Here is a 19,708-nt window from a genome sequence, read left to right as displayed (position 1 = left end):
AAAACAGCATGATCAAGATGAAGCATGAGTAAAAATTGAGATACGTTTCAGAGAAAATAAGTGGGCTCTGCTTATGGCAATCCTAACTCAGCTTGAGAGTCTTGTTGTGATAGACACAAATATCTGAGCTAATCAGCCTAAGTTTCTTCACAAAATATAAAGGAGAAAAATCATAAACTTCTCCAGCTTTTTACATGGAGAAAAATGCACATAGGCATCTTGCAGTATAAGCACTCTATATGTCTACTTTGGTGTGAGATGAAGTGAGCCCTGAAAGTTCTCATTCATCTCTTCTGACTATAATGAGGATTGGCTCCGTTGCATCTGCATTAAGATGAATCCCATGTTATGGACAGGTCACAAGCTATTCACAGCTCATATATTAAATTCCAGTCTGAAATCAGATGACAAAAGTGCTGACATTCTATTATATGTTTACAGAGGAATGCTCTCACTTAGGTTATGCTTCTAATTTTATCTAAAGACAATCTTAAGGGAATTTGAGGATTCAGATGAACTGGATAGCAATATTAGGATAGATGAAAGCAAAAGTAACTTACCAGTGGTGAATCTCAGACATATACACATAGGAACTAATACATAAACCAAAAACTGATTTTAAGAATTCAAATGATAATAATAAGGTGTATTTTATAACATTTTTGCTCCAGTTTACTACAAACATAAGATTACTTTCTTTGTTACTGATGGTTTTGCTCTAAAACTAGCTCAGTTTTTGCAGGCTGCCTCTGAAGAAAACATTCAGCACTGATTTCCACAAAGACAAAAGCTTTCATCAAAGAAGAGACTAGAAGAGATAACATGGGGTATGTAAGCTTTTATCAGGAGTATCTCCGGACACTGAGTAGAAGGAAAAGTAAAAAGTGAGTAACTTGAGAAGTGTCAGGAAGATAACATGAACCTTTGAATCATTTAGTTTCAGGAGGAACATTTTCTATTTATACAAGGAAGTATAAAGCAAACATAGCAATTAACAATCTGGTTAGCTGAACATTTGTAGGTGCTATGCTCTTAATTTTGAAGCAAATGGGTACCCTCAAGTCACAAGTAAAAAGAAATTGTAACAACACAGCTGTTTAAACTGAAAACAGCCCACTATTGCAGACCCTGAAGAATCACAGGTTCATTGCAAGTTTATCTGATCTAAAAAGATGAATCAGTTGTATGGGATTTAAATGGCTAAATTTCATTGAACGAGAGAAACTATTACTATAAACAATGCTCATGTAGCTTTTTTGAAGATTTTTGAGGAATGGAAAAATAATTAAATTGTCTGTTCTGAAAAATGTTTGAGATTGTTTAGCAAACACTTGTTATGCTTCTGCATTTTCATCTGCAGAGGGAGAAGCTGTAAGCCTGTGTACTTCTAGGAATTAGTTCTTGGAGATACAAAGCTTTAACATTTCTATTAAACAAGGGTTGGCCTGTGAGCCCATGTGAATTTTCATATGTGGTGTTTCCGTTCATTGCAAAGAAATTTCACAAAGCATCAAAGTATGGAAGTTAATTAACTTGTAGGAAAATACTGATAAAGTCTGTGGTCTGAGAGGATATGTTTAATTTTTCAACACATCAGCATCAGCCCTTAGTTGATGGACCATTCAACAGAAAAAAACTCTCATGTAGATCTTTTTTGTAGTCTCCAAAGCACAGATACATCAGAAACTAGGTTTGGCTTATTTCTGAAGCTCTCAGAGTTATATATGTCAGTCCCCTGAGAGACAGAATTTAAAGTTTAGAAATCCAGGACATTTGCCATTACAAGGTGGAAAATCAGACAATACATTGCACTCCTTGTTTGTTTATTCTTTGAAGTATATGCTGACCATTTTCCTGAAAAACTTCTAAAATATATTTTATCTCACTTTGTAGACTGTAATATGAGCATAATCTGTAAGGGAAGAGATACACCATGTAGAAGATCGGAATAAATGCTTATAAGCAGAAAGAGTAAGGTTGCTTGAAAAGCTCCATCCCTAAATCTAAATTAAAGCCCTGTTGCCAGTGGAAAGGTTCCCAAATAAGCATCCTTTGGAAAGAAACATGTTTACAGTTTTGACTAGAAATGTATGACTTGGAAGAGCAGAGACAATGTCAGAACTGTATTAAACATGGATGGAAAATGAACTGTTACTCTACAGACTTCTTTCTCATGATCCATCTGTAGTAATCCTGCTTCAGTTCCCTGATTTTCCTGTTTGCTTGTTCTATGCCAATAGCCCCAGGTGTAATATTAAGAGCTTCATATTTCACCTTCCCCTGGTAAAGGTTTACCACATGCAAAAGGAGAAGTAAACAGTGTCCACTGCCCATAGGTTAGGGCTCCAGTGGCAACTTGGGTTAGAGTGCTCATGTGGTACTCCTTGCTTCCTGAAAACCAGCCTGTGCAACATCCTAGCAGCTTTGAGGACAGCACAAAGGCTTCATTCTCAATTTATAGAGGTGAAACTTTTGTATTTAGGTGTAGTTTTCTCCTACAGTGGCCAGACAGCTGATAGAAATGGACAATGTAGAAAGCCTGCTTGCTGAGAAGTATTTCTGGAAAGAGTTATGCCAGGAAATGTAGAGAAAACCTGTCAGAAAGCTGCCAGAAGAGATTTTAAAAATCTTTTCCTTAGGCTCTTGTCCTGGGTAGTTATTTAATCTAGAGGAGAGATATGTGCTGCAGAAATGATGTGCCAATTTTATGGATGTTATGAATAAGATTTAGAGTTTTGATAGTGAAGAACTATAGCAGGTTACGGGGGGACCTGCTACAAGACCCAGTGGCACATTTTGCGTTGGGAGACAGGACATACACACGAGAGATGTGACCCACAAAATGGCAGTTTATTAAAACAAGACAGCTTTTATACAGGGGAACACAGAAGCTTCAGGAACAGAGGTAGGAACCCAGCTAGGAACATCAAATCCTGAGGGTTACTGATATGGGGACTTGGAGGGATAGGCTAAGGGCATATGTCAGGTCACTCAGGGGGAAGGGAGAGCTGGGGGAACAATGGAAGAACTGTCCTGGGTGCATGGACAGGGGAATTTTGCTGAGGGTGCAGTGCTGCGGCCTTGTAGTTGAGCTGGTTCCCAGGCAGTTCTGCACAGCTGAAGTTGCTAAAAGTCTTCTAGAGAGATCTCTTCCTCTAAGCCTTCCTTGCAGCGCTTTTTCATTTCTCTCCACGCTCTGTAGGCCTCTTCTGGTCCACCCCCGGCAAAGAACGGAGGAGGACTCTGTTAGTGTTTTTAGGCAATATCAGCCTTAAATTTACAAAATAAACTCAAGTTTTTTGTATGTCACTACATAGTGGTTTTGTTTTATGCTTTCTGACTTAATTGAGTAGAGGAGCATAACGTGACTATTTTTCCTTGTCATATAAAATCCTTTTAAGTTCAGTTGTGATGACATGCTGTCAGAATGCTTTGTTTGCAGAAGAGACGGGGACAACATAGTGGCCAAAGTCTGATGTGAATCAAAAAGGAATAGTGCCTATATGGAAGAACTTGGCAGTAAAAATATAGTCTGTGCTGATTTTTAATGTTATTTCCATGAAAAGGTCCTTTATCAGATGGAGAACTGTAGTGCACTGAAATTTTAATTTGTCAGAAAGAGGAGACTATTGCCTCTAGGGTTATTCTTTGCATGACTGCTCATTTGCAGGTATCTAGAAACATGGGGTTTGATTTGCTCGTTTCCTTGCATAGCACTGCAACCGACCTGTAAGATAGCTCTACTCTTCTTTATGGTTTATATCTCTATTGCTATTTAGCTGAATGTTTTTCAAAATAGGGAAGAATAGAAAAATAATGAATAGGTTGAGGATTCCTATATTATAATAACATTTTCATCACTGTCTAGAATGTTTAGCTAAGTCTGCAGGAGAAGAAGAGGATTAGGGAGTTAGCAAACACAAGAAAATCCTGGCAATTCAAGTGTTTTTATTTGGTGCTTGCAAAACAGGAATGAATCAACATCAGTATGAAATATTTGATTATTTGAATTGGCCAGATTTAGTTCCTGTACGCTTAAATCCTTAATCTACACCCTGGATTTTATTTGAAATATCAGTAAAACTCTGATTCTCTGATGTAGACAAAAAAGGTTTACAGCTCAGGAGACATGATGAAATTAAGCTCTTTTGGTTTTTTCTAGTTTTGAGTTAGATTAGGCTGGATCTAGATCTCCAGGAATACTCTGTCTGCCTAGGTCTCTCTGGATGCCGTCCTGTCCTTCAGGTGTGTTAACAGCACAACTCAGCTTGGTGTCGTCTTCAAACTTGTTGAGGTTGCTCAAAGAGATAGGAGATATGAAGTTGTATTATATTAAGGTATTATTAAAGATATTAAGTTGTGGATGCCCCACCACTAAAAGTGTTCAAGATCGGGTTGGATGGGACTTTGAAGAACCTGATCTGATGAAGGGTGTCCCTGCCAATGGCAGGCAGTTGGGCTTGATCATTGTTGTAGGTCCCTTTCAACACAACCCATTCTCTAATTCCTCAGAATTTATTTGAACACTTCTAGGATTATGTTTCAGTTAGGAAATTAGCGTCTCCTATGCTAATAATGAGCAGCTGTCACCTCTTGTCACATAGAATACAGTAATCTTGAGAGTTTCAAGGAGTTACTTGAATACAAATGGATAGTCACCCTAAAAAATACCAATTAAAAATTTTTATTTTTATTTAAGTTAAATTTGTATCAAGGATACTCTGACTTTCTATGATTGCTTTCAGAATAAATTCAGGTTTCTAGGATACATGTTCTCCTGGGAAGAAAATCTTTAGGTTATCTTAAGATAGCCTGTGTTTGTATCATTTCACCTTGCTGAACATTATAATACCTATCCTTGAATTCCTTTCTGTAACTGTAAAGTGGATGTAAATTATTTGACCATACCTGTTTCCTGGTTGCTGTCCAGTTTTTGGTGTGTAACGTGTGCCTTTGATTAATCTGTTTTCATTTATCTGGAAGACTTATTTTGTGTAAGTGTGTAAGTACATGTACAGTAGCATCGCTTGTGTTTGGCCTTCACCAGCTACCATCTCTTTTGGTGTTCAGCTCTGTGGCCTTGTTCAAGATCATTACGGATATTTCAGTGCTGGTGGTCGCTTGGTCACCTGCAGATTGTATTTATGTTGTAGGTGCAGGTAGGATGTCGCTCTTCATGCAGGCTGAGTATATAGTATGTGTACTTTCATCATCTGTTTGATAGCTTACAGTTCTCTAGGATTTTTCAGGCAGTGTGTCACTCCCTAGTCACTCATCACCTGGTGTCTGAGGAAGAGATATTTGTGCTGCTCCTTTTTGCCGTGTGAGAGTGGGTGAACTTCTAACTATTCTCCACCAATTCTGATGTCCATAATTAAATGTAAAGGTCTGAGACAGAAGCATCCTGTTTGTACAAGCTCACAACTCTACTGTTAGGTAAATACCATATGGTAGGGCATGGAGTATAAACTTGAAGGCGTTTTCATGAACAGTGTGTAGGTTGGAAGTGATCTCTGGACAGAAGACCCCACATACCTAGAAATAAAACGCAGCAAACTTTGTTTTCAGTGTATTTTTTTAAATTTATTGAAGTGGTTTCTTGTTGTTGTTAAAACAGTCAATAGGATCTAAATACCTCACATACTTGTTTGTTTAACTGTCGATTAGTAATAGAAAAAGAATAGGCTTTCTGAGTTATCTCATTCTGCCTTACACATTTGCTGGAGGGCACTGCACTGGGAGTCGACAGATAACTTGTTGAAAAGTCATGGTATCCAAGGCACAGCCTTTTATGGGGAGTGAAGGTCCCTCAGGCTTTTGCTTTGCATGCAAAACATTCTCATAAAGGAAATTAAATGAAGTACTCTTCAGATTTGTCAAGTCTTGATGAGTGAAATTACTTAAAACTAAATTTTATAAAACATTTTGTAAAGCATTTTAAATGATGTTTTAATCAGTTGATGTTTACATCCTTTGTCTTAATAGCACTCAAATGAAAAAGATCAATGATTATTTTATTCTGCAAAGACTATAAAACTTTAACGGTTTACATAATAAGTATAACCCATAAAAACTACAGTTTAAATATGGATGTTTATTAACCTCTTTTTAAAAAGCTGCAATTAAAGTGAAAGGGAATTACTTAAAGCAATGATTTTATTTCTGTAGTCTGAGGATGAAAAAAAAGTGATACAATTCTAAAACCACTATTATTTCTGTTGATGAGACAGACATTTGGAAAGATTTGAAACAAGGCATGAATCTTTTCTAACCTAAGGCATGTTTGTGTTGCTAACATAGATAAATAACCATTTACAGAATTATTTATTTTTTTTTTTTTTTTAAACCTGTAGTTTGTTCTTCTTAGGAATTTCAAAGGTGTCTTGAAAAAAGCATGAGTTTAAATGACAGGTAATTTCACACACAGTAAATACATTCCTAAGGACAATTACTTCCTTAATTTCTTATTCATAGCATGCAGTAACAGTACTGCTATTATTCAAGAACATGTCTTAAGACGCACACACACTTTTATCCTTTTTGATTATGAAAAGATTTGGAGCTCTTTCCTACTATTTTACTCAGAGTAGTTTGGGCTGGTAAATGGCACATGCTGAAGAACTTTTTTTTCTCAAGTCTTTGGATGTTGCACTCTCTGATGGAATATTTTTCTAATGTCCATGTCGTGTCTGATTTATTTTTTCCCAATATTTTTTGATAAGGGAAGAAAATCTCCAGAGGTTATATGTTGGACTTGTACAGTAAGATTGGATATAGAATTCCAGATCCTCGTGCAACTGTTCTTTTTTTTCTGACATCTTTCATTTGGTTCTACTGAATGCTAAAAGTAATACTATGTAAATATTCCCGTAGATTGAATTAGTAATTAAAATTATTCATTGAAGAATAGTACAAAAGCTCACGTCTCTCAGGAAAGGGAGATGTTTCTCTTTTACGTACATTGGCTTATGTAAAATTTTACTATTTCAAAGAATACAAATCAAAGGTTTTCTGTCAAAAATTATATTTTGTCTAAACTTTGTCAAGAATTGAACATTTTGTGATGAGACAAATAAAAACTTTTAGATGTTACACTACATTTACCTAACACTTTTTTATAAGAAAGTATAAAAATTTTTGAGTAAATGGTGTGGCTTCCTTCCACAACAAAAGCAGTCATAGAATCACCGAATCACAGAATATTCTGAATTGGAAGGGACCCACAAGGATCATCTAGTCCAACTCTTACATAAACAGCCCATACAGGGGAATTGAACCTGTGATCTTGGCATTATTAGCCCCAAGTTTTATACATGTTTAGAACTAAATGTAAAAACTGTCTTAATGACTCACAACAGAAGGCTAAATAGTGAATGAAAATGGCAGATAAAAGAATAAATATATATATAGGAAAGAGATGCTGCTAGTTACAATTAGAGATGGTGTAAAGCCTGCTGCAAAGCTGACCAGCAGAAGTTTGCTGCTGTGAAACTGTTAGGATGTTGGAATGTCAGAGAGGGTTATACTAATGAATGGAGGCCATGGCAAGAGTTTCTGAAGTTGAACAAAATAGGCCTGTGAAGGGAATACTTGAAGAGAATTTTAGGGGAGTGGTCAAGATTTTAGTTATTTCTGGGACATTTCTCTGGAAAATAGGAACTCTTTGGGTAACCTAACTAGTAGGAAGAGATAACAGTATATGAACTTTGACTTGCTATAAACAGTCGAAGTCTAAGTACTATTTTTAAAGTCTGTGCTTGTGGGAGCTGGAAGTGGATGAAGAAATGTCCATCACCTTACTCATACTTTGTGTTTGTAATGGACTGATTTGCTAATGGACTCAGCCCATTACATTATTGGTGTTGTTAGGACTCAGATGACAAAGATAAATCACAGGGGTGATGCCTGAGTTAATTATAGCAGTGCCCTCCCAAATGGCAAAAAGCAGCAAAACCTGTTGTTGGTATTTGGGAAGTAACATGAGAGAGTGGTGTCTTGGAGAGGAGAGGCAGTGCAGAGGCTGCCAGTGAAAGGATTGGAAAATACTGGATATATAGCGTTTGGCAAGGGAGAGAGTGGGAGGAAGAGCAGACGGTTTTCGAGAAGAGAGACTTAGAAATATTTCAGTACTTGTTACAGGTACTTGAAAGATGCATTTGCTTAACGCACACACACGCATAAGAGTGATGGTGGAAACATTGCGAAGCAAGATAAAGTATCCAGTTTCCACTTAAGGAGCCCTTCTGTCTTTGTTCTTGACCAGAACAGTTCCTTTCCTCTTCCCAGGAATTTAATATCCCCTGAAACTTTTTGAAGCAAGTTTGTTCTCTCTAAATCTCTTTATTTATTTTCATTTTAGGGAACTGTATCTGTTTGAAACCTAAATATGTTTTTCTTCTAGATTTGAAAGAAAAGAGTGAAATTACCTTGCTACTTACTCAAAATATGTCTCACATTGAACTAAAACAAGCACAAAATGAAAAAGAAATTGTGCTTTTGAAATCAGAGAAGATCCTTCTTTAAGAACAAACCCTCAGATACTATAAAATATCAAAGTTCTGCAGGTGTTCATCCTCTATTCTTCAGTAAAGATCCCCTGATGAAGGCAGATTGTTCATAAATTTCTGTGCACAGAAAGCATAGCATATATTTTGGGTCTGAAGTGCCTTTCTTTTCTGTTAAGCATAGTAATCCATAAAGGTAAAGACTACCTCAGCAAATACTGTGTATCCAAGTCTGCTGTGTAGTATCATAAAAACAGTTGTCTCCTCTTCAAAACAGGCTGACTTTCTAGAACCTCAAGAAATGTGTTTCAGGTTACACCGAATTGCACAAAAACTGTGGATCTGAAGATCAGTTTGTATTTTTTTTCATTTGCTAGAACCCCAAAATTCAGTTGATTGAGAAAAGTTTTATTTCATTTAGAATTATTTCCTTTTGCTGATTCTTCAAAAACCTCTGCAACTTTTTTAAAAGCCCTTCAGTTTTATATTTGTTTGGAAGCTGCTGTAGTATGTCTAGAATTTGGCACATAAATTGATTCTGTCCCTGAGAGTAAAGGGTTTCTCTGTGATATGCTAAATTTGAGGTCTCTTGAACAGCTCAGGTGAAAGTACAAACAAACAAAATTCTGCAGTTGATGACATTTTTGCTAATACAAGAAAAGCATTAACTTTGAGTATAAACAATTAAGAGAAGGAATTGTAGGTTTTGGTAAACTTAAAACTTTCTTGTCTTCTAGTTCAGTGAGAAAAAGGCAGAATATAACCAAATCAGAACCAAAAGATACAGAACATGGGATGTATAAAATGTGTTATGATTCTCATCCTTACTTACTCATTTGGTGATTTGATTAATAGTGCTGCTTCGCACTAGTTTGACTCCCAGTAAAAAATGTAATATTTTATCTATATTTCTTAAAGTGTCATTTCTGCAGACAAAAACACACAAGGAGAAAGGTTGTGAAGAACAACTTTAAGTTCAGTAGTTAAACATCTTAAACATTTGTTAAGCTTTTCATTATGACACAAGATTAATCAGTAAAGCAAAAAGCCACTTAATACTGCAGTAATGTATTCTTTAGCCTATAACTTCTTCTAAATAAGAGGAGGATTAACAATCATCTGCTTTGGTCTTTAGCTATCATTAACAGCATTTAAGTCTTCAACCTACACAGGGTTTTAAGATTATTATATAATCAGCAGATTTTTTTAGATGGCTACAGCTGGTGATAAACATGCATTATTCCAGGCTTTTGAGCTATGCAAAAGAATTACTGTCTTGCTCGGCTTTTGTCGTGTAATAATATTTTTAAAAATCATTGATTTCACTTAGTTGGTCCTGGTCATTCAAACTGTAGAATGAGAGAGAAATCCCTAGTCTTAAAGTTTTGTTGAGGAACCACATTCTGGCTGATAGTAAGGATTCTTAAAAGTCTTGGCAATTTTGTTGGGTAAAAGTTGCCAATCTTACATATAGCACCAGTCAGGCAGTTTCTGCTCTTGGAGAAGTTCTGTATGGTAACAGGAGCTTGTGGGGACTCATTGTGAGTTTGAGAATTTGCATGTTGTTTGTAACCAGTCCCAACTCTAGATGACAAGATAGCCATGCATTATTTTTAGGTTTTTTTCTTCTTCTATTATCTGAGCCTGAAGTAGCTTCTTTGACGTACTTCTTCCTCAATCCAGTAATACTGAAGCACATAGAACAAAGGGAAATCTGTTCAAGTTAGTCTAATGAGTTTCAACCTCAAAGGTTGTAGTTGTCATTATAGTCTTTTAAAACACGTCTTTAGGCTTTATTTTATTTCATCTAATTTGTCCATCATTAATTTTACACAAAAGATATCAATTCTGAGTGACTTTAATTTGGTTTTACCATCCATGCTTTTTCTTACAATGTAATTACTACTAGCCCCTCTTTCACTTCTACTCATTGAAATCATTGCTAGCTGGAACTTTCTTTTAAATCTCTGTGCAGAATTTTATAAAATAAATACTGCTAAAATATCAATAAGTTGCATTCCTTTCAAATGTTTAAATGGCATATTTATGATATGAAACATATGAAACAGTGTGCTTAGACTGCTGTTCAAAGCCCAGCAACCTCTTATATTGTTATTCTAAAGAGATTACTGAGAAAGTCTGTGGCTGTTGGTCACTTGTTTAATGTTCAGTTAAGTCCCCCATCTGGAGCAAGTCCAGCATGCTGCTGCACCCTTTGGTGTGAACAACCTAAGCAGGTTGTCAGAGATCAGTAACTTCAGCAAAATGGTTCATGACTAGTTCTGCAGACTGGTCTTCCCAATTAGATAATTACAATTCCTAGGGCCTAGTTAGGCTTCTTCTTACTTCAGAAAAGTAATTTCTCCCTTTTAGTGCTCTGATTTACTTCTCATTTCTGTAACAGGGAGTGATAGTGTGTTTATGTCCTCAAGGCTCTGTTTTCATGCTCTGGTTGGTGTTTTGAAAACAAGACAAATATTCAGAGAAGGCTTGGAAACATAATGTGTCTGATGAGTGATAAAGGTTTACAGATATCTGCCCTATAAAAGTTTTTATGTTTCTATTTGATGTGGATATGAGTAACTACTCCCTGACCTTTTCCCACCACATGCTAAAAAATGTTTAACAGTGTTGGGTAATCAGAGTTTGACAGTGATGACTGCTTGCTACCATCACCTAATTTCTGTTTTTGTGTGAACATCTGTCACAATTATGCTTAAGGCAAAATTATGCCTTAATGCTTAAAGGCATGTTTTCATTTCTTTATCCAGACTTTAAAAAAATAAAAACTAGAGGTAAATCCTACTTTCATTAATTAATCTATATTTGCACAGCCTCACAGATCCATCTCTACATAAGCACATGAAAATAATGTATAAAAGTAAACATTTTTAGGGTTTTATACAGTTTATCTGGAATTGATTTACTGAAGCAATCTACAGGTCTTTGTAGTGATGTTGAATAGTTCTCCTTCCCTATACCTCCCATCTCTATTACACTGAGATTTTCTTAACTTAGTATTCATATCTGACTTCTGTTGTGATCACTGTCTGCTGGTTCTTCCTTAGACAAATGGTTAAATGACCTATTTTGAATATTCAGATTTGGCCTTCTAATCAATATTAAGGAACTGAATTAAACAGAGAAGAAAATTAGTATATCTGATCTATGAAGACAAAAAACTTAAACTAATAGTGTACTACACCTCAAATACATACTCATGTAATGATTTTAAAAGTAAGGTGGTAGACCTCAGTAAACTTCATGGTAAAAAGAACAAGCAGTCAGGCTGCCATATGCTTGTCTGGCATTTACTTGGAAAGAATAGAGATGTAGTTTTTGTACAGAGTGGGAAAATAATGTCAAAATAAATTTACCAATATTTTCTTTACTTTCATCTAGAAATTTACAGTTATTAACTAAAATTATTTGCCAAAATTATAATACTGCGTAAAATCTCTGTGTTTCAAATTAGTATATTTAAATATTTTAGTAAAGTCTGAGGTATTTGATTAGAGACCATTCCAGTAGAAAGACAAAAATGAGGCCTGGTTTGGTTCTTTCATCTCTATGTGCTTGACAGTTCAAACACATCAAAGTGTGCTTCTAAGCCCCTACTGTAGGAAGATATAACCAAATCATTCTATGACATTTCTTGCAGAAATTTAAGTTAGAGTGAATGACACATATCTGACCTAAATTCATGTCTAAAAGCCAAGTGTCCAATCTGAAACAACCAATCAACTCTTTCCAGAGTAATATGGAAAGATGGGTAGCCACAGAAACCAACTGCTCCCATCCCAGCTGCTTACCTGGGATGGTATTAATTATCTGCAGGAGGCATTTATCTCCAATAAATTCAGTACCAACTGTGCTGTCTTAAAATGCTATACTTGAGGTAGCCAGCTGACACAAGACATTCCAGTTATAACTTCAGAAAATATTTTTCACAGTAAGTGAGGTCAAGCACCATACTGATGTTTACAGGGAAGCTGTGGACTCTCCATCCCAGCAGATACTCAAAACTTCACTGGACAAAACCCTATGAGAGAACCTGGACAAGGCTACTGGTTAGCACTGCATTGAGAACAAGGAAGGTGGAGCAGATGACATCCAGAAAAGTTTTCTCAAGCTAAATCATGTTGTGAATTCGAAAGGCCTTACAACAAAGCAGAGACTGAGAGTATTGTGTTAATCATGTTGTGAATTCTGAAGACCTTACAACAAAGCAGAAACTGAGAGTATTGTGTTTAGAGGAGATAAGAAACCATGAAAGGGAAGTCATGAAGAAACCAAACCGGAAGAATTTTGTCCAGTCTGAAATGCTGAATATTGCAGCTCAAGCAACACAAGTTTAATAGGGAGAGATAATACACTGTGTTAGCTCAAAAAGCTTCAAGTACCCCCTCCTCTTTCTGCCTCCCCTTCCCTCCCTCCTTCCACCTTCAGCTCTTGCTGGAATAGAAGAATCAAACAAAAAGAATAAACGAGATGAGAAGTAAAGAAGGTATATGAAAGATATATTGTGATGTTCTAAGATCTGTTTAAGAGATGCTTTTCCTAAGTTTATGATCATTGCATTGTTGCTATTTTACTTCAGAGAGCTAAAATATGATTTCCAGTGCTCATAGTTCTTGGTTCATCTCTTCTACATTTTTATAAATGACTGTGAGAGGATAGAGAGTAGGGGTAAAGAAAGATATCAAACTTATGGGGTAAACTGTCACAGACTGTACTACCTCCTGTCCAAAGGACGACTCTCAAGAAAGGTTATGAGCTGTAGGACTTGAGATGCAGAAACATTCATTAGATTCTGTCCAGACTTGGATGTATGCATGCCTAATGATGGAAACTCTTCAAAACCTGTTAGTGTCTCTATATGGTGATAGAACGTGAAAAGCAATATAGTAGGGATGAAAATTTGTGGTTTAAGCTGTGACATCATTCCCTGCTGGATATTTAAAATTGTCTTTTCATCATGAGGAGGCTGCTTCTTAGTAATTAAAGTTACATTTCAGCATTAAATTAAGAAATTTTCCAGGGTTTGGTATCTTGAAAGCAAAAGAAGGTAATACTGCTTATATACGGTATTTCAAACTTCACACAGTTGCTTGAGCAGAACATATGCTGGTTGAGTGCTTCAATTAGACAGTGAGACTTTCAATTTGGAAAATTCACACTGTGAGGGAGAAGCTCACAATTAGAGCTTAGAGTTTGGTCTGCATTCTGCTTGCCAAAACATCTGCTGCAAAATGATGTCTTCTTTTGACATTGCTTGAAATTAAATTTCTTTGATTAACTTTTTTTTTTCCTGCAGTTTAATAACATTATTATTAAAATTCAGGAGGCTTGGCTTCTATGTATTGGTATGTGTGTGCATTCTTGTTATTTTCCTTCAGTAGTAAAATCAAATGTCATGATCACTGATAGACTATTCCCTTATGACAGGGTTACCTATTCACTGTGAAGGGCTGCCGTGTTTGTAACGTGCTAAAAGATGGGGGATTTTTATTAGGTTGCTTAGAGATTAATGCACAGGAGTAGGAAACAAAAACACTGCAGTGTAAGGCATACACCCTTCTTTTTTAGATATCCATGCACATAGAAAATATAAATTTATCACTATGTGAGTTTGGTGTGGACATATAAATTCAAGCAACAAACAGTGTTCTGTCTTTTGAAAGATTTACTCTCCATTTTTTTCCTAAATACAATGACAAAAATAGCCAAGGACTCCAGGACAATCACATTATTGTAATATATTGTTCTGCAAAGAGATGGGGATACGCCTCTCCATGCTGGTCTGCAAAACTTGTTAATTGTTCTAGTTTCTGAAAATCTCAGTCTTCCATGATTTTATGCTTCAGCATCCTATATACCTAATTTTCTCTTTGATGGCTTAAATGAAGTGCAAAGACATTGGCATTTACTTCAGGTCCTACAGAAGATAGGTGGCTGAGCAAGAGATTGACCTGATTTTCCTCTAGACTATGTGGGATCTGCTTTCTGCAGACTCATCTCTGCTGAGTGTAGATGGTAGATGGCATTTCTTTTCATGCACAAGACTATGATATGAACATCTCAAAAAGGGCCATTGTTAGACCCTCAAGTGTAGCACCCTTTATTTGAAACTGATTTAAATTAATTATCTCTATTGTTCAGAGATACCAAATATTCTTACATAGTCTGGAAATGGCTTAATGGTAAAGATACACAAACTATGTCTTTTCTAGTAATTTCTAATTGGTAATGTTGGCTGTAACTAATTAGATTCTTTTTGATTTTTTTAGTCTTAAAATATTAGCAAAGTCTTTTACAAATGGTGTATTTTTGAGTACTTGTGGGGAGGGAATAAATGAGAATATGATATTATATTTAACAGTACATGTTAGCTTTACTCTATAGAGGTTTTAACATTATAGGATTGTACATGTGTCCATTATAGCTTCCTAGTATTGTTGGAGACTCAAACAGAAGCCATGCATTCTTTTCTGAAACAAGGATTTGTTAAATGCTGTTAATGGTTATTATAAGGAAGGACAGATTTAAATGAAAACAATCAAAGAGCTTATTGATCCATTTTTCTCTGAAGAAGTAGTGAATTGACAGCAAATAAATTCTGAAAGAAATAGTTCATGTCTCCCACTCTAAAATATGCCTAGAGTTTAAGTTTAGGGTGTCATCAGTTAGGCATATTCTAACTGAGTCTCAAATTGAAGTGTTTTGATGAAACACATTACAAGAAAATTCTTTCATTTAGAGAGAATTAGTATAAGATGATAAGATAGATATTTTAACTTTGTATCATTCTGAAGTTGGACCTTCAGCAAACTGTATTTTGCATTTGAACTACCATTATGCATTTGATGTAGCATGTTAGTCCTTGAGGCAAGTACCAAATCACCTGCTGTTACATGAAATGGCTTCATACATCTACTATTCTTAGAGAATACGAGTTGGAACATAAACCTATCAGACCAAAAAAAGTTTGATTCCTCTTAACTGAGACGTATAGTCCAGCAGTTCATATGGAATGAATTCTGATCTAAGATTTACGTAGCTTGATTTATTTTATAGCCATTTTACTTTTCTATAAAAAAAAAAATCCCTCAACTTGATCTATGTTGAAATAAATGCAGGCATTGCTGGATGACAGAACAGCATGTGAATTATGTAATCACTGAGGTTCCCCCTCCCAATCAGGTCACCTAACTGAGAAAGGATGGAGTAATGTGTATCTCTTAAATTTTTCATTAGGAGTAAACTAGACAAGGTGATTGTGATAAAAGCCTGTTTGGAAAAAGAGTGTATTGCAAGTAACTGTATAGAGAGCAACAGACAGAAGAATGAAGGAACAGGCACTTCTGACCCTCAGGCAATTTTTCTGCTTCCTCCAAGAGCATTAAGAATAAAACCTTAAGTGTCTTCTGTCAACCTGTGCATTTGTTACTGTGAATGTGAAGTACTGTGCCTCTGAGCTACTGGTTTCCTATGGTTTTGCATAGTAGTTTAGAAGCTCTAGTGTTATGCCTTCCTGGTTATGAATCTTACAGTAGAATGTCCATTTTCCTTCTTACTAATTGTATTAATATATCATGATATGCCGTCGTTCAGTTCTGAATCTTCAAAATAAGTTCCTTGTCTTCCAGGTTCTCCTCAAGATTTCTCTTCGTCAGTGTCAGTGACGTGATGGTGCCACTGTCCCACTCTCTATGTAGTTAAAACAATGTATCTAGTAGAAACAAGCTTAGAATGTGTAAAGCCCTCTGAATTCTGGCTGATTTAGGTATCCTAGTTGACAAACAGGAGGAAGTGATAAAATAGATATTCAGATTATTACAGGTGGTGAGTCAGAAGCGATAGAGAGAACTCCACATCTCTCAAAACTGAATTGTGCGTGTGTACTGACATACCCTGGGATCTTTTCAGTCATATTTTTTCCTGTAAATCTACGGGCTAAAGTGCTACCTGCTGCTGAAAAATAGAAGGTCTTGCTCCAATTTTTAGAGGAATGATTGGTCTCCCACAGTAGCAAAACTGGACTTCTGTCATTCAGCAATGTAAACACTGAATGGTAAACTAGAGCAACTGTCAGCAGGAAATGTGACTAAAACAGATTTTAAACACAGGATAAAATATGTTGATGCCACTTCTTTCTAAGTAACCCTTGAATGATATAGCAGCATTGGTAAATTGTTTGATCTGTTGTCACTTAAAAATTGTTATTAACTCTTCCCTGTTTATGAAAAAGTGCTTAAGAAAAAAAAAAGAAGAGGAAGATGAAAAGACATGACTAGAAATCAAACACAGATGCTTTGGAAAAAGGAATTTTTATATGTGGCTGTGGAGAAGCAATGTTATTTTGTTTCAGTATTATATTTGCATTAGATTACCTGCTTGGTATTACTGCAGTTGCTCAATAATGGAAGCAGATGAGGCTTCAAGGGAAGAATAGGCCTTGAAGAAAACAATGAAGGATATACTCTTTATCTCTGAAAAGTATATTGAGGCTCCTTACAGAAAAAATGAGCTTGTCACCAGAAAATATTGATGTTCCTGTGGCCATCTCAGTTAACAAGTCTGTGTTTTGCAGGCCAGAGTCTAAGAGAAAAAAATATTTAAGACGTTAAAAATTCCTGCCTAGAGAGAAAAAGTGAGGGAAGAGAGCAACAACAGACACATTGCCTTGGAAAGTTTAGGAGGCAAAGTGTAGCAAGAAAGCTTTTCTCTTCTGGCTAGTGGTCTGGTTTCAGCTGGGATAGAGTTTATTTTCTTTCTAGTAGATGGTACAGTGCTAAATTTTTGTTTTAGAATGAGAATAATCTTTATAACACACTGATGGTTTGCTTGTTGCTGAGCAGTGCTCAGCAGTACACTAAGTTAATGATTTTTCAGTTTCTCACACCACCAAGGAGGCTGGGGATGCATGAGAAGTTAGTAGGGGACGCAACTGGGACAGCTGACCGTAGCTGGCCAAAGGAATATTCCATACCGTCTGTTGTCATGCTGAACAACAAAACTGGGAGGGAGTTGGCTGGGGCACAGCAGCTCACTGCTTGGGGACTGACTGGGCACTGGTCAGCGGGTGCCGAGCAATTGCGCTGTGCATAATTTATTTTGTGTATTCTTATACCATTGCTATTATTTTGCCTTCTTTTTCTGTCCTGTTAAACTGCATCTATCTCAATACATGAGTCTTACCTTTTTTCTGATTCTCTCCCCCATTTCGCTGGGAGAGATTGAGCAAACAGCTGTGTGGTGCTCAGCTGCCTGCCAGTTTATACCACTGCACTGAGGGTTAGATGTTGCTTACAAATTGGTAACTGAATTCTCTAAGAAGCACCAAGATAAATCTAAAAGTCAAATTTGCAGACCTCGGGTAGGCTTAATCTTTCTCTTTACTTGTGTGCACCTTTCGGCAAAGGTGTCCCTTTGCCTGTGAAGAACTGTTTGGGACCCCTTGTCAGCTTCTGTCGTGGGCACCTGAAAGCAGTTTCTCCAGATGGTCAGTGTAGGTGTAGTGAAACAGCAGTGGAAGCAATGGGATTCAGTTTGTTTGTTTGGGTCAATGGCACCCACCCAGAGAAAAGGGAAAAACAAGGTGTTTGTGAGCTCAGAGGTGCATTTATGGAATAATTGTAACTGTCCCCAAGGCACGAGCGACAACAGGGGGTGCTGTAGAGGTCTGAAGTGAACTGCAGGAAACAGAGCGAGTCTTACCTCCTATGAAAACTCCTTACTCTTAAGAGGCAGGGGGAGGGGGGATAGGCCACAGGCATACCCTTGTGCCCTGCATCGATTGTTGACACATATATTGTGGAAATAATTTTTTAGACTGCTTTTCAAAGGGGCAGACTTGAAAGAGAAGCCTCATAGTGTAACAGCTTCCCTGGTTCATTAACAACTGAGGCAAAGCTTGGCATACATGAATAGCAGTAGATGCATAAACAGTAGGTCTGAGACGAGACCACTTTTATATCCTGAGGAATTGCATTCTTGATAGGACTTTTTTGGGCTTGTTGACCATAGAAGTTCTTTCACCCATCCATTCCAGTGCGTAGCTTCCACAACCTTGAGTTACTGTCCTAACATAATAGAATTATTTTATTTAGCAATTATTTAGTAATGCCTTAATTACTTAAGATTATTAAGTTTAAAAATTAGATGTTTATAACAAAATTTGTAGGACTGTGAAACCTTTGGAAGTTCAATAGTCTGACTGTTTCACATTGGTTGAAATCTGGCTTACAAACCTGATAAAAGGAATGGTATGTATTTTTAAGAACAGTGTGGCAACAAACACATAATGTAAGTAAGAATGACAAGGACTCTTTTTAGCTTGTGAGTTTTCTAAAACCTTGTTTTTCACACTGAAGAATGAGCACCACTTTGTCCAGTTCTTGGTAGAATTCTCTGTAAGACAGCATTCAGATAAAGCACTGAAGGATAGGATGTGATATTGCTGTGGATCCAGTATGGACTTTAGGCCCTAGTTTCACAAAGCATTTAGGATGAATTTGCACATCAAAGGTATGCACAATGACCTGCTACCCAGCAACTTCTGGTGAATTAGCACATTGAATTATGGATGACTAAAAGACAGAACTCCACTGCACAGAACAATCAGTCCAGCTCTTTTGCTAACATAATATTCTTTATTAAAAGCAAATTACTAAAGAGATTGAACCATATTATCATGTAATTGTGTTACTTATCTTCCTTTTGTATTACAAAAATAGTTGTCTTTGGCATGGTTTTTGCAGATACTTTTACATGACACTTCCATTTGGTTTGATTTTAGGTCAGTAAATATCCCCCTAGAAAAGAGCTTCTTTTTCTTTCTACAAAGTTCAGAGCAAAAGCATGTTGTTCAATATGGTAATAAATTCATAAACAAAGAGGTTACAGTGGGGAAGCCTGCCAAAACCTTCAGTATAGAAGCATCACCAGGCCCTGCAATAACATACTGGACATTAGCAGAGAGAGCACCAGAGAAAAACTCTCAAATGTGTGGTGGTGATTTGTTTGGGGATTTTTTTGTGGTTTTGGTTTGTTTGTTTGTTTTCTAAACTGAATATGCTTTGTAATCAGAAGCATTAAAATATTTTTTTTAAAAAGCATTGATTTGAGTATAAATTATGTCTGATATTTTCAGTTATATTGCAAATGTGCCAGCCTGTATAATGAAAATATTGGACACCTAC

At 36.4% G+C, this 19,708-nt stretch overlaps 1 protein-coding gene and 1 long non-coding RNA gene across 4 annotated transcripts in view; both read left to right on the top strand.

Moving 5' to 3' along the window:
* Positions 1-19,708, top strand: part of ZNF385D (zinc finger protein 385D) — a 410,553-nt gene that overhangs the window by 281,307 nt on the left and 109,538 nt on the right. The window lies entirely within an intron of this gene.
* LOC114056089 lies at positions 858-15,856 on the top strand. The gene is made up of 3 exons (XR_003570906.1): positions 858-884; positions 4,163-4,245; positions 15,762-15,856. It is a non-coding gene; the product is annotated as an uncharacterized LOC114056089 (long non-coding RNA).

The sequence above is a fragment of the Empidonax traillii genome, unplaced genomic scaffold, assembly GCF_003031625.1.
Source record: "Empidonax traillii isolate 1590-97213 ecotype Southwest subspecies unplaced genomic scaffold, ASM303162v1 scaffold81:size2596050, whole genome shotgun sequence".
NCBI classification, from domain to species: domain Eukaryota; kingdom Metazoa; phylum Chordata; class Aves; order Passeriformes; family Tyrannidae; genus Empidonax; species Empidonax traillii.
This window is presented reverse-complemented; position numbering and strand designations above follow the sequence as displayed.